This window comes from Chrysochloris asiatica, unplaced genomic scaffold (assembly GCF_000296735.1).
Source record: "Chrysochloris asiatica unplaced genomic scaffold, ChrAsi1.0 scaffold00351, whole genome shotgun sequence".
In the NCBI taxonomy this organism is placed as follows: domain Eukaryota; kingdom Metazoa; phylum Chordata; class Mammalia; order Afrosoricida; family Chrysochloridae; genus Chrysochloris; species Chrysochloris asiatica.
Window position 1 is genome coordinate 1,993,454 of NW_006408869.1, and position 16,024 is coordinate 2,009,477.

Here is a 16,024-nt window from a genome sequence, read left to right on the forward strand (position 1 = left end):
TATTTATAAATATGTATATTTATAACTGATTTTGTTTGTCTAGAGATAACAGCATAAAATATTTGATGCCAGAAGTGGGGTTCTATAGAAATAAAATCATAAGAATGAGTTTTTAAAATTAGTTCTCTTATCTGACTCATCTTAAAGGTATTGATGTTGTTGTTGCTAAGTGTCATATAATACACAAAATATCACCAACAGTAGACCAAGTATTGGTGAGCAGTTAGGCTGGTGTGAATGCATGTTTCTAATTCTTTCTGCAATTTTGTCAAAATGTGAAATAGAGGGAAGCTAATTGGTTCGTCCTGCCTATGCTTGACAAAATTGTGAAAGAAGGAGAACAACTTGGTGTTATGGAGTCACAGTTCAAATAAATCAAAGTTGCTCCTTGTTTCCTGAAAATAAACCTTACTTCTTGTATCAGGAAAATTGATATTGCCAAAACCAAACCTACAGTTTTATTGTAAGAATGGCTGAATTAAAACACTAATTGAATTATCAGTCTCAAATGATGTCTGAAGTTAAAGTGATTGTGAAAAAATGGGATCTTGAAAGTTGGGATGGGAATATGTGAGCAAATAATTTTATTGTATCTCTCCTGCCAACAGAACCAACCCTCTGAGCCCCCATCTGATGTGATTGACCCAGTTGTGTTAAATGAGTCATTGTGTGAAATATTCTCTGGGGAGCTGGGACATTATTTTCTGAAGCACCAAATATTGTTTGGGGACCCAACTGAGGCAGGGATCTTATCTAAAATGATAAATGTTCTCAAGAAACACAACCACCACCCGTGTTTGCTACTAGTCTTATGTTGTTGTTGTTAAGTATTGTCTAGTTGACTCTGACTCATATTGACCTTGCATAGAGCTTCTGAGGAGCAGATGGTGGGTTTGAGCTGATGATCATGTGGTTTGTAGTCCAGTTCTGATCTTATAGTACCACACTAGAATTGTAACTAGAGTTAATTACAAATGCTTTCCAAAGATGAAGTGAAAAAATGTGGTCTACGAAGGGACACACTAAACAACAAAAGAAATATGTTGATATTTCTAATATGCATAAATACAAACTGGGGAAAATGTGTGGGGATGGATATTAAAAGTATGGATAATGGTACAAAGAACATAAGGTTACATCAATACCAGTTTATTGTTCAGGCCCACTAAGCACTGATTCTTCATTCGGTGATTCAGCTGGAGAGATTACTAAAGGATCTAAGAGTTTATTTGTTTGGTTCAATGAAGTATGGATTGTACAGTGAACTACACTAATAAAAGAAGTAATACCTACCCTGATATACTACAAAAGAAGGCATTCAAGGACTTAATGAAATTGGAGACCCATAAACCCACACACAGAGGGCTCAGAGGACACACCTTTTACCACAAAGCTGAAGAACATATTTGTGATGAGGATCCCAGCATCCTTCTAGACTGCTGTGAGTGATATTTTTGAAAGTTAGATTTGACATTGGGAATTGTTTTAATTGAATTGGGATTTTTAATTATAATGGGGCTGATTGGGACATGTGATGGTAAGAGAGAGCTGGCACTGGTTGCCATTATGTACAATAGAATCAAAATCATAATCAGAATAACCAGACTTATACGGATTTATGGCATTGGAAACCTAGGATTGAAATATATTGGAAAATAGAGAAAATTACTAAAGATTTACTTAATGTACTCAAGCAAATATTTCTAAGTCATTAAAATGGCAGTCTAAATTAGATTGCCATAATAAAGAGTAATGACCACTCAATCGATTTCCATACTTGAGCCATTGTATGGACCCACAACCCCTTGAATGAAAGGGAGACTAAGTTCCTTTGTGAAAGGTACCCAATACATCTCCAAAGATTTGTACTGTTAATCTTTCTAAGTCCTCCCTGAAGAACAGTGTTAAAGGTAAATACTACAAATGGGCAGAAAGTTGAGCAGTGTAACTGATTGCTAAATTTTCTAGGAAGGAAAAATGGCCAGATGTGATTGTATTCAGATATCATGGGCTTTGACATATGGTTTGGCTCAAGGGTCAAGGGCTTGAAAGTCATATGAATGGAAAATCTGTGACAAGGAAGAGGTATGCATATTGTTGTTGTTGTTAAGTGCTGTCAAGTTGGTTTCAACTCATAGTGACCTTGTATAGGGCTTCCAAAGAGCAGCTTTGGATTTGAACTGCTGACCTTATTGTTCACATTCCAATGCTGATCCTGCAGTGATCAGCTGAGCCACACTAGAAATCCATAGATCTCTGAATGGGACAAAGAAGTAAATTTATTTGTATCTCACATGAATACTCATCAAAGTTTGAACTAGGCATATGAGGATTTTAACAATCAAGTGAATTCTCTAACATATACCATGTCCATGACAACAATAGTGTTTTGTTCTTACTAGAATAAACACTTACTTTGGATATGGATTTGCTTTCTCTACATAAAATATTTCTGGCAAAACCACCATCAGTGGACTTACATAATGCCTTATCCTTCATCAAGATTTTTTTGTATATTTCCATCTCAGATCAAGAGATTCCATAAAAAATGAATGTGGCAATAGCCCTATGGTCTGGGGAATTACTGGTCTTACCATATTTTCAATCATTCTGCAGCAACAGACTTGAAAGGTGATGGAATTGTTTTCTAAAGATGCATTTATGGCCACATTCCTAGGTTGTGCTGCCAGTTAGGTGGCAATGGTATGCAAAATTAGGGCAGTGTTCTCCAAGAGGCTGTATATGCTCTAAACATGTATATAATATATGGTGCTGTGTCTTCAATAGCCAGGATTTATGGGTCAGCATATGAGTCTGCAAGAAAGGGTGAGCCATCTGCAAGGAGAGGAAGGAGCCATCTTCAAAGACTGGATAGGCACAGTAAATGCCTTCCAGGGCTGGGACAGAATCAAATTTACCAGTAACTTGTCCCATCAGGAGTCGTTATAGTGCTCTTGCTGCCTGCTTACAAAAGGCCAGGGAGGGTTTGGGTGATAGCAGCAAAAATCAGGTAGGGTACGCTCAGGTGAGAAGGGAGGGGGATCTCATGAAGCAAGTGCTCATAGAACAACTCCAGAGCTCCGGATCTACCATAAGATCCAGGATGTCAGTTTCCTGCATTCGGACGTGAAAAAATCATGATATTAAGGAAAATACTGCAAGTTAGGAATCTGGAGACAGGACTCTCTCAGCGACTACCCTGCCTTAGCAGAGTTTAGAGGGCAGGGCTAAAGCCATTCCGGCTCAGAAAATGGTGCTAAAAGTGGGGCAGAGGCATTTGCAAAAAAAAAAAAAAAAAAAAAAAGAGATGCGACGAAGACTACATATATCTCTATATATCTCTGTCCATAAATATAGAGAAAGAGAGAGAGAGAAAAAAAAAAAAAAAAAAAAAAAGAGAGAGAGAGAGAGACTGGGAGACTACACATTTCTCCCTCTTTCTCTCCGTCCCAGCTTCATTGCTCAGCCTGGACATCAGGCAGGACACTTTCCCCATGGTACAGAGAGAAGGAGCTAGGCGACGACTTATGTGTCACCCGCGGAACCACAGACCTAAAAGTTTCCCCAGTAGGACCCTTCGCGGTGGTGTACAGTGGAGTAGGTTCCGACTCCAGACAACCCTCTGAGGGATTTCTGGAGCTGTGAGTCTGTGCAGGAGTGGGGCACCTCGCTTTTCTCTCATGGTGTGGCTGGTGGTTTCAAGCTGCTGACCTTGCCGTTTGCAGCCCCATTTGCAGCTGCTATGCTGCCTGAGCTCCCTGTGCAGGACCAATTTAAAGCAATCTGTAAATTCCAACATAAAGGATTCAACCATCCTGAAAATTGTGCTCTGCACAAGCAGACACCTAACTGACCTTCAGAGGCAAAAAGAGTGGACAATCTTTCTCCCATTAACTCCCCAATATCTACCTGCAAACCTCTACTGTAGTGACTTGAGGAGGGGCCTGAGAGAGCAGACACCCCCATCCTCTGCTGGAGGCTTCTAATTGCACACACACTGACTGTGTAGCTCGGGACAGTTGACCACAGCTTCATTTCTGTTCCAAAGTGGGGATTTTTGTCTATGCATTTATATTACTTCTGCTTTTGGTCCTTTTGATCACACATCTTTCCTGAAGGTGGGAACTTTCTCTCCCTACATTAAAGAAGCAACAGCAATCATGGACATATAGCCAAGCGATAAGACTACCCCATAATATTCCACCACTGTGACAAGAGCCAACAACACCCACTAAGCATTAAATGTGAAAAAATGGAAGCCTATCTCCTGATCATACTGACCAGAAGAGACACCCAGTAAGCTCAACAACAAACAATAAACATTCCCTTAAGCTTAAAGCAAAAAACAAAAAAACAAAACACACATACACACACACACACACACACACACACACAAAACCCACATAACTATCATGATGAACAAAAAGCAACTAACGATATCAAAACACATCCAAAAACAGGAGACAAATGCGCTGGAGACAGAAAAAGGCTTTATAGAGGAAGAAGAACAGGTTTTGGATATGCTTGAGAAATAATTCAGAAGAATGATATGGAAACAAATTCAAATGCTCCAAAAAGGGATGGAAGAAAACAAGGAAGAAGTCAGGAAAGTACTACAGGAGAAATCAAATAAGATTGATACAGCATTGGAAACAATTCAAAACCTGCAGAAGGATGTCCAGATGAACAATAATAAGCTATCAGAAATGGGCAATACAATGAAAGGGGAAAGGAGCAGAATAGAAGAGATGGAAGCCAGAACTAGCAAGCTGGAAAACAAATCTCTCAATACTGCTGAGATAGAAGAGCAAGCAGAAAAAAGGGTAAAAAAAATCTGAAGAGCGTCTGCAATTCATGCTGGATAACTTTAAGAGGAGCAACTTAAGAATTATTGGCATTCCAGAACAGGAAGAATCAGAGAAGTCCACAGAGGAGATAGTTGAAGAGCTTCTGGAAGACAATTTCCCTAACATCTTGAAAGATGAGAAGATAAACATTCAAGAAGCCAAATGTACCCCAGGAAGGATAGAGTCCAAAAGAAAGTCACCAAGACAAAAAACTAATCAAGCTCTCCAAAAATCAAAGACCAAGAAAGAATACTAAAAGCGGCCAGGGAGAAGAGAAATGTCACTTATAAAGGCAAGCAAACTAGATTAAGCTCTGACTATTCAGAACAAACCATGCAGGAAAGAAGCAATGGGAAGACATATACAAAGCTCTTCAAGAAAAAAAAACTGCCCACCAAGAATCGCCTATCCAGAAAAACTATCAATCAAATACAATGGTACAATCAAGACATTCCATGATAAACAGAATCTGAGAGATTTTATCAAAACCAACCCAGCACTTCAAAACATCCTAAAGGGAGTTCTGTGGACTGAAAACCATCAAGAACAGATAGCAAACAGAGATTGACAGGTGTGGTAACACCACCTGGAACTCAGTCAACAGATAGCAGAGTCCAGAACAGAACAAGAACACAACAACAAAATCAAAGGAGCTGGGAGGTCAACTGAAGATCAAAATTTTATCAATGTCAAAGAAGGGACAAACGTAGCAACAGAGACACAGGTGGTGAGGATATCAGGTAAATTACAGGATACAATAGATTATCTTAAATGGAGAGAAAAATTAGTAGATTATAAGGTAACTACAAAGAAAGTTAATATTTCACAACTTATCATAAAAATGGATTTCCAAGCAGAACAAGCAAACATGAAAACTAAAAAGAAACTGACAAGAAATAGCACAAAAAAACACAAACCCAACACAAAAAGGCATGCAGAACAAAAGAATGAACAGCACCACCAAAAAAGTAACATAATGGCAGCAATTAATTCATACCTATCAATAAAAACATTGAATGTACATGGATTGAATGCACCAGTGAAGAGACAGGGAGTGGCAGAATGGATAAGAAAATAATACCCTTCAATATGCTACCTGCAAGAGACACACCTACACACAAAGACAAAAACAGACTAAAAGTTAAAGGATGGAAAAAAATTTACCAAGCTAACTGCAAAAATAAACAAGCAGGAGTGGCAATACTAATCTCCAACAAAGTAAACTTTAATATAAAAACCAGCATAAGAGACAAAGAAGGACACTATCTCATGATCAAAGGTTCAATTGAGAAAAACGACTTAGCCATAATAAATATTGTAGTTGTTATGTGCCGTGGATTGGTTCCAACTCATAGCAACATTGTACAGGGTTTCCGAGGCTTTAAATCTTTATGGGAGCAGAAAGCCTCATCTTTCTCCCACAGAGCCACTGGTAATTTTGAACTGCTGACCATGAGATTAGCAGTCCGATTCATAACCACTACACTACAGAGATCCTTATAATAAATATATACACTCCCAAAGAAAGAGCACCAAGATACATGAAGCAAACTTTACTGGAATTGACAAAAGAAATAGATAAATCTACAATTATAGTGGGAGATTTTAACATACCATCCTCGAAAAGGGACAGAACAACCAGAAAGAAACTCGACAAAGTTACAGAGGAACTAAACAACACAATCAACCAACTTGACCACACAAATGTGTACAGAGCATTCAATACAACAACAGCACAATAAACATTCTCCTCCAATGTGCATGCAACATTTTCCAGAGTTAACCATGTGTTAGGTCACAAAGTAAGCTTCCATGAATTTACAAACATCAAAATTCTACTGAGCATCTTCTCAGACCACAATGCTATAAAACTAGAAATCAACAATAAGAAGACCAAGGCAATAAAGTCAAATACATGGAAACTGAACAATACCCTACTGAAAAGCAACTGGATGAAAGAAAAAATTAAATGTGAATTCACAAAGTTCCTAGAAACAAATGAGAATGAAAACACAATATACCAAAATCTTTGGGACACGGTGAAAGTAGTGCTAAGAGGACAATTTATTGCAATAAATGCACACATCCAAAAAGAGGAAAGAACCAAAATCAACACATTAACACAGCAACTCCAACAATTAGAAGCAGATCAGCAGAAGGAACCTACAATCACCAAAAGAAAGGAAATAATAAAGATAAGAGCAGAAATAAACGAGATGAAAGCCAAAAAAACAAAACAAAATACACTATAGACTCAACAGGACAAGAAGCTGGTTCTTTGAAAGGATTAATAAAATTGACAAACCACTGGCAAAACTAACAAGAAAAGAGGAAGAGGACGCAAATAACTTGCATTAGAAACCACATGAGTGAACTCACAACAGAACCAAAAGAAATCAAATGGATAATAATAGAATACTATGAAGTGTTGTAATCCAACAAATTTGAAAACTTAGATGAGATGGATATATTTCTAGAAAAACGTGACCTAGCATAGTGGTTACAAATTGGGCTGAGAACCACAAGGTCAGCAGTTCAAAACTACCAGCTGCTCCATGGGAGAAAGATGAGGCTTTCTGCTCCCATAAAGATTTACAGCCTCAGAAACCCTGTTCCGGGTCACTATGGTTCGGAACTGACTCAACAGCACTTAACAAGAACAACAACCTAAATTTACCCAGAATGAAGTAGAAAACTTGAACAAATGAATAACAAAGGAAGAAATATATCAGATCATCAAAAAACTCCCAACCAACAAAACTCCAGGCCCAGATGGCTTCACAGGTGAGTTCTACCAAACATTCAGAGAAGAACTGTCACCAATTCTACTCAAATTATTCCAGGACGTAAAAGAGGATGGAAAACACCCTAATACTATTTATGAAGCAAGCATAACCCTCATACCAAAACCAGGGAATGACATCATTAAAAAAGAAAACTATAGACCAATATCCCTCATGAACATAGACACAAAAATTCTCAATAAAATCCTAGCAAACAGAATCCAATAGCACATCAAAAAAAATAATACATCATGACCAAGTTGTTTTCATAAAAGGGATTCAAGGATGGTTCAACATCAGAAAAACAATGGATGTAACCCATCATATAAATAAGAAAAAGGAAAAAAAAAACACATGATCATATCGATTGATTCAGAAAAGACATTTGACAAAATCCAACATCCATTCCTGATAAAAACACTCAACAAAGTAGGAATTGAAGGGAAATTCCTAAACATAATCAAGAGCATATAAACAAAACCAAGAGCCTACATCACTCTCAATGGAGAGAAACTAAAAACCTTCCCTCTGTGAACAGGAACCAGACAAGAATGCCCTTTATCACCAGTCCTATTCAATACTGTGCTGGAAGTTTTAGCCAGAGCTATATGGCATGATAGAGAAATTCAAGGCATCCAAATTGGCAAAGAGGAAGTAAAAGACTCCTTATTTGCAGATGATATGATACTATACATAGAAAACCCCAAAGATTCGTAAAAAAAACTACTAATCATCATCAGAAGATTCAGCAAAGTGGAAGGATATAAGATCAACATACAAAAATCAGTTGGATTTCTGTATATCAACAACGATAGTGCTGAAGAGGACATTAAGAAAGCAATACCACTTACAATAGCCTCCCAAAGGATGAAACATTTAGGAACAAACGTAACCAGAAAAACAAAGGACTTATACAAGGAAAATTACAAAACACTACTACAAGATACCAGAAGATACCTACAGACGTGGAAGAATACCATGTTCCTGGATAGGAAGACTCAACATCGTGAAAATGTCAGTACTGCCAAAAGCAATTTACACATACAATGCAATCCCAATCCAGATTCCAACTACATTTTTCAAAGAGATGGAAATGACAATTACTAATTTTATATGGAAAGGAAAGAGACCCAGGATAAGCACAGCACTGCTTAAAAAGAAGAACAAGGTTCGAGGTCTCTCACTCCCCGATTTCAAACTTTACTACATGACTACGGTGGTCATAACTGCCTGGTACTGGCACGATGAAAGACACATTGATCAATGGAACAGAATCGAGAATCCAGAAATTAACCCAACCATATACAGCCAAATGATTTTCAACAAAGTTCCTAGGCATATTGCATGGAAAGCAATATGTAAGACTGATACAAGACCTTTGCCTCACACCCTATACAAAAACGAACTGAGCATGGATTAAAGATCTAAATGTGAATCCCAAAATTAAGAAGGTCATCAATGAAAAAATAGGGACAAATGTGAGGGCGCTAATTCAGGACATATACAAACTATCAAACATTTTGAAAAGTACACAAACAAAAATAGACAAAATAGATGAGTGGGACATACTAAAATTCAAAAACTTATGTGACATCAAAAGAATTCACCAAAAAAGTAAAAAGTGAACCCACAGAATGGGAACAAACTTTTGCTATGACACATCCGATAAGTGTCTCATTTCTAAAGTATATAGAAAACTACAACACCTTTACAAGAAAAAGACAAATAACCCAATTAAAATATAGGCACAGGACATGAACAGGCACTTCACCAAGGGGGTGATCCGGGCAGCCAACAAACATGATGAAATGTTCACGATCACTAGCCATCAGAGAGATGCAAATCAAAACAACAATGAGATATCATCTCACACCAGCAATAACAGCAAAGATCAAAAAAGCAGAGGACAATAAATGCTGGTGAGGATGTGGAAAGACTGGAACACTCCTAATTGTTGGTGGGAATGCAAAATGGTCCAACCTCTCTGGAAAGCAATATGATGCTTCCTCAGAAGGTTGGAAATACAAATACTGTATGACCCAGCAATTCCTGGTATTTACCCACAAGAAATACGAGCTATAATTTGAGTAGATATATGCACACCAATGTTCATAGTGGCACTATTTACAACAGCAAAAAAATGGAGACCACCTAAATGCACTTCAATTGAAGAATGGATAAACAAACTGTGGTACATACACATAATGGAATACTATGCTGCCTTGAAGAACAATAAGGAAGCTGCAAGCCACTGAATAACATGGATGAACCTTGAGAATTTTATGCTGAGTGAAATTAGTCAGTCACAAAAGGAGAAATACTACATAAGACCATTATTGTAAAAGACTAAATAAAAGACCCCACCCAAAAGGGGGGGAGGGAATCTATATATATAAATGCTGATCACTGGTATGTATGGATGAGAGGTGGTGAGGGAGGGGAAGAAAGAGCACAGGGTAATGAATAGACACAGGAAAGCCTGTCAGCGGAGGGTGGGGGTGGAGGTTGGAAATACATAAGAAGGGGGAGGGGGAAAAGAAGAACAAGTGGATGGGAGATTGTTGGGCAGGTTCACATGGGCTACGTGAGACAGAGCTAAATGAGGAGGTATGTACAATCCTGGAATAACAGGGCTTCAGGATACAGGGATTGAGGCATGGCTTGAATGGGGGAAAAGAAGGAAATAATGTTAGGATGCTTGGCTAGCTTTTAAATCTTGATCTCTCTTGCCTACCATTGTGAAATAGACACTTGGGGGGAGGGGAGAGCCACAAAAATCACAACAGAAAACATGTGGGCCCGTCTCCAGCCTATAACTAACTGGAATACCTTGGGGGTGTGGGCTGGAAACTGAGCAGACTCAAAATGGTCGGGGGACTATGATGGCACAGACAGATGGAGTGGATGGAGATACACGACTCCTTTTAACTTACTAATGCCTAGGATATTATCTTTATGAATTGCATTTCATTTTTGACAACTTGCAATTTTTTCTAGATTCATACTTTGTACATTCCATGTTCAGATGATTAATGGCTGTCCATGTTCAGATAATTAATGTGCTCTCAGAAAATGAAGGTTCTGAAACCTTTACTCCATACGTGTTATTATGGTCAACTTTTCTTTGAGGAGGCAGCTCTTCCCCAGTCATATTTTGAGTGCCTTCCAACTAATGCCTGGGATTTCAGTCTTTATGCATTCTGTTTCATTTTTTATAATTTGCAATTTTTCTAGATTCATATTTTGTACATTCCATGTTCCAATTATTAGTGGATGTTACAGCTGTTTCTCCCCTCATTCTGAGTTGTGTCCTGTTAGCAAATGAAGGATCTGAAAGCATTACTCTACTCACATCATCACACTCAACTCTACATTGAGGAGGTATCATTTCTCCAGTCATATTTGGATTAGCCAGCCTGAGGAGCTCATCATCCCATACTATATTTCAAAATATTCTGGTGCTATTCTTAATGTTTCAATATTCAATATCCTGTTGTTATCTGACAGTGTTCCACTGCTATTTATAAGGTTTTCAGTGGCTAAGCATTTAGAAGTAGTCCTTCTTTCCTTCTGCCTTATCTTATTCTGGAAGCTCAGGTGAAACTTGTCCACTGTTGGTGACCCTGCTGGTATTTAACATACTGATGGCAAATCTTCTAGCATCATATCAACATGCAAGTCACCAAAGTACAAGGAACTGACAGACAAGTGGTGGACCTAAGATTGGGTACTTATAAAATCCTTATTGTTTTTGTTGTTGCTAAGTACTGTCAAGTTGTTTCCAACTCTTAACAACCTTGTGTAGGGTTTCCAAAGAGTGACTGGTGGTATGAGCCACCGACCTTGCAGTATAAATTGACCTAGCAGTCCAGTGTTTATCCTACAGTGCCACACCAGAATGCCATAAAAATGAATTAGATAATTCAAAAAATGAAATTAAATGATTGTCAGTGAATAATTTTACAAGTTATTGTCTATGTTTCTTCTATAATTATGATTGAACATATTTTTACTTTCTTTAGTATGTAAAAGTGAAGATCAATAATTATTTATAAAAACTAACTAAGAATAATGAGAATAAGTACCACAACTGCATTAAATTTAAAGTAAGCCCATAAACTATTTATTCTAAAATGTTTTGCCATATAGTAAGTATTAAGTTACTTAAGTTGTGACTTTCATATATTTGTGGGTTATTAGTTATATTGTGTTATAAAGACATTAAAGTATATGAAAGAAATAATTGACACACAGAGGGTATTCTGTTAGTTAAAACTTCTCAGAAAATGTTACTGCATGACATACCATTATAATATGTTTGTGCTTGCCTTTGTCTCTCTCTCCTCTCTCTCTTTCTGCACACACACATAGTGGGTAATTTTATCTACAACAAGCAGGGGTTTCCTTGTTCTGTTTCTTTTCTTTGTTTTAAATATTGTATTATTGTACTTCATTTTTAACAGTTGCTATGTTGCAAGCTACTCACTTCCTAGTGTCTTATGCTATTTGTCACATGTCTATGTCTTGACTGCATGTTTGAGAATCTTTTAGTCATATATAGATCTTTAAATATTCTGTAACATCTGTGAAGAATGAATGGTTACATAATAAATAGGTTTACTTATATTCAATTACAATGATACGGTTAATAACTATTTACAAATATCTATAAATTATAACCATGTATCCAGGCCAAATTAAATTTATTCATCTAATCAAGTTGGCTATTTTCTTTGGTACTTTTAGAAGAGTTTCTGCAAGCTTTTTGGAAACTAAAATTATGTAATTAACTATTCGCCTGCCATTGATTCCATTGAACATGAATAAAACTCCATTCCTCCTACCATCATTAAAAACAAACACAAAACAATTGTAGCATATTTTCTTCTTAAAAAATATTATAAGGCTAATCATTATTAATAGTCTTTTGCAGAAAACGGATATAGCAGTCCTGATCATTCTTGTCCAATTGTTCTTTCTTTCGCTATTCAGATTAAGTGCAGTATCAGTCACTGTGTCACAGGTGCTGGTTGCTGCAGGCTCACCAAAAGCTAAAGAAAAAAGATCACCTTTGGCATGAGCACAAGCCTATGGAGTTCTGGAAACATGAGCTACTGATGGAATAAAGTTTGAAGTGAGAAGAAACAGATGCAAATAGCCATTAATAATTGGAATGTGGAATGTGGACTGTTTGAAGTATGAATCTAGAAAAATTGGAAGTCATCATAAATTAAATAGAACACAATAAAGACCAATATGTGAGCTGAAATGGACATGTATTGGCCATTTACAAGGAGACAATCATATAATTTACTATGCCAGGAACAAGAAGTTGAAGAGGAATGACATTACATTCATCATCAAAAAGAGTATCTGAGCTTCTATCTTGAAGTACAATGCTGTCTGTGATAGAACAATATCCATACTCCTAGCAGTTAAAGGAAGACCAGTTAAAATCATTATTATTGCAATCTATACGCCAACAACTAAAGCCAGTGGTGGTGAAATTGAAAAAAATCTGCCAATTACTTCAGTCTGATGCAGTGCTGGTGTGGCGCTATAAGATAAGTGCAGGACTGCCAGGTTGATTTGAACCACAAGGTTTGAAGTTCAAACTCACTAATTGCTCTTGGAAACCCTATTCTGAGTTGCTATGGGTCAGAATTGAGTCAGTGGCACTTAGCAACAACAACATATTCAGCCTGACATTTATCAAACATGTAATCAAGATGCATAAGTGATTAAAATGTGAAAGTTGGAAACAAAGAAGAATGACAATTAGTTGGAAAATATGGCTATATTTTGATAGTAATTATATCTAATAGAAATGATGATGGAGAGCATATGATAGAATTTTGCTTTTATTTTTTATTGTTGCTGTGTTTGTTTGTTTTTTGTTTTTGTTTTTCTTTCTCTTTTACTTTAGGGGGCTCCTTCTCTCCCTATATTATCCAAGAAGAGACAGAAATTGCTGCCATATAGTCAAGCTACAATCACACCCTATAAAACACCACAATCCAGGCAAGAACCAATACAAGTTGCCATACACTAGGGAGGCAGACAACACCTGAGAAAGTTAATCTGAGTTAAACAATAAGAAGAATGAAAAGGAAACCCCACCTCCTGATCACATCTACCTGGAGGCAATCAGAAAGCATAAAACATACCAAAATATACACTTGATTAAGTATTAAGGCCACTGCTAACCATTGAACATGTCCAAGAAAAAAAAAACCAGATAGCCATATTAGCACATGTCCAGAAACAAGATAAAATGTCTGAGACAAATGACCTAGAGGTAAATCAAGACTCCATGCTGGAATGAGAAAGGTCTTGGAAATGCCTGAGAAGGAATTCAGAATAATGATTATAAAATGTTTCAAAACACTTTACAATAGAGTTGAGACAAATAAGGAAGAAGTCAGGTAAGTGCTACATGAAGAATCAAATAAGATAGATATTGCACTGGAAATAATTCAAAACCTACAGAAAGAGGTCAAAATGATTAATAATAGGCTATCAGTAATAGACAATACACTGAAAGGTCAAAGGAGTAGAATGGAAAAGATGGAAGGCAGAACTAGTGAGCTGGAAGACTAATCTCTCAATACTACTAAGATAGAAGAGCAAGCAGAAAAAAGGATAAAAATATCCAAAGATCTAAGACTCATGTTGGACAACATGAAGAGGAATAACTTAAGAATTATCGTCATTCTGGAACAGAAAGAATCACACAAGTAGAGATAGTTGAAGAGCTGCTAGAAGAAAATTTTTCTAACATCCTGAAAAGTGAAAAGCACTCAAGAAGCTGAACAAACCCCAGGAAGGATAAAGGCCAAAGGAGAATCACCAAGACATACCATAATCAAGCTCTTCAAAATCAAAGATAAGGAGATAATCCTGAAAGCAACTTGGGAAAAGAGAAGCATTACTTACAAAGGCAAACAAGTCAGATTAAGCTTGGATCTCTCCGCAGAAACCATGTAGGCAAGAAGGTAATGGGAGACATATATAAGACCCTGAAAGAAAAAAAAATGCCCACCAAGAATCCTTTATCTAGCAAAGCTATCAATCAAATACGACGGTGTAATGACAACATTCCAGGGTAAACAGAAGCTAAGACATTTTGCCAAAGCCAACCCTGCACTTCAAAACATCCTAAAGGGAGTTCTGTGGACTGAGAACCAACAAGAATAGACAACAACCAGAGATTGACATATGTAGCAGCAACTCCCAGAACTCAGTCAACAAATGGAAGAGTCCAGAACAGAACAAAACTATAATAACAAACTCAGAGGATCTGGGAGGTCAGTCTATGATCAAAACAATTACAGTGTAAAAAACGGTAAACACATAGGAACAGAGATCCAGATGGTGAGGTGAGGTAGATTACAAGATAAAACAGACTGCAATAACTGTAGGGAAAAGTTCATGGAATATAAGGTAACCTCAAAGAAAATTAACACTTCACAACATACCAAGAAAATGAAAATCCAAAAAGAACATTCAAACTATGAGGAAACTCACAAGAAAGAGCACAAAAACCATGAATTCAGGACAGGGAGACACACAGAACAAAGAAAGCAGCAGCACCACACACACAAAAAACCAAAAACATAATGGCAACAATTAATCCATATCTATCTATAATTACACTGAAGATAAATGGATTAAATGCACCAGTTGATAGACAGAGGGTGGGAGAATAAATAAGAAAACAAGATCCTTCAATATGCTGTCTGCAAGAGACACTGCTTACACACAGAAGCAAAAACAGATTAAAAGTCAAAGATGGAAAAAAAATAAACCAAGCTCATTGAAATTAAAACCAAACAGGAGTGGCAATACTAATTTCTGATAAAATAAACTCTAAGACAAAATCCAGTATAATAGATAAAGATGGACATTATCTCATGATTAAAGGGACAATTGAGCAAGATGATATAACCATAATAAATATCTATGCTGCCAATGAAAGAGCTCCAAAGTATATAAAGCAAACTGTAATAGATTTGAAGAAAGAAATAAATGAATCTACAAAATAGTGGGCAATTTTATTATACCACTTTCCAAAATAGATAGAACAACCAGAAAGAACTTGACAAAGACACAGAGGAACTAAACAACACAATCAGCCAACTGGACTTCATAGATATATACAGAACATTCTGCCCAACAACAGCACAATATACATTCTTTTCCAGTGCACATGGAACTTTCTCCAGAATAGACCATGTCTTAGGCTACAAAACAAATCTCCATAAATTTATAAATATCAAAATACTACAAAACATCTTCTCAGACCACATTGCTATCAAATTAGAAATCAACAATAGAAATACCAAGGAAGTAAAGTCAAATATATGGAAACTGAATAACACCCTGTTTCAAAAA

At 36.9% G+C, this 16,024-nt stretch overlaps 1 protein-coding gene across 2 annotated transcripts in view; it reads left to right on the top strand.

The window, feature by feature from the left end:
* The window catches only part of NCAM2 (neural cell adhesion molecule 2), an 834,023-nt gene that overhangs the window by 692,854 nt on the left and 125,145 nt on the right, over nt 1-16,024 (top strand). The gene's annotated exons all lie outside the window — the stretch shown is intronic.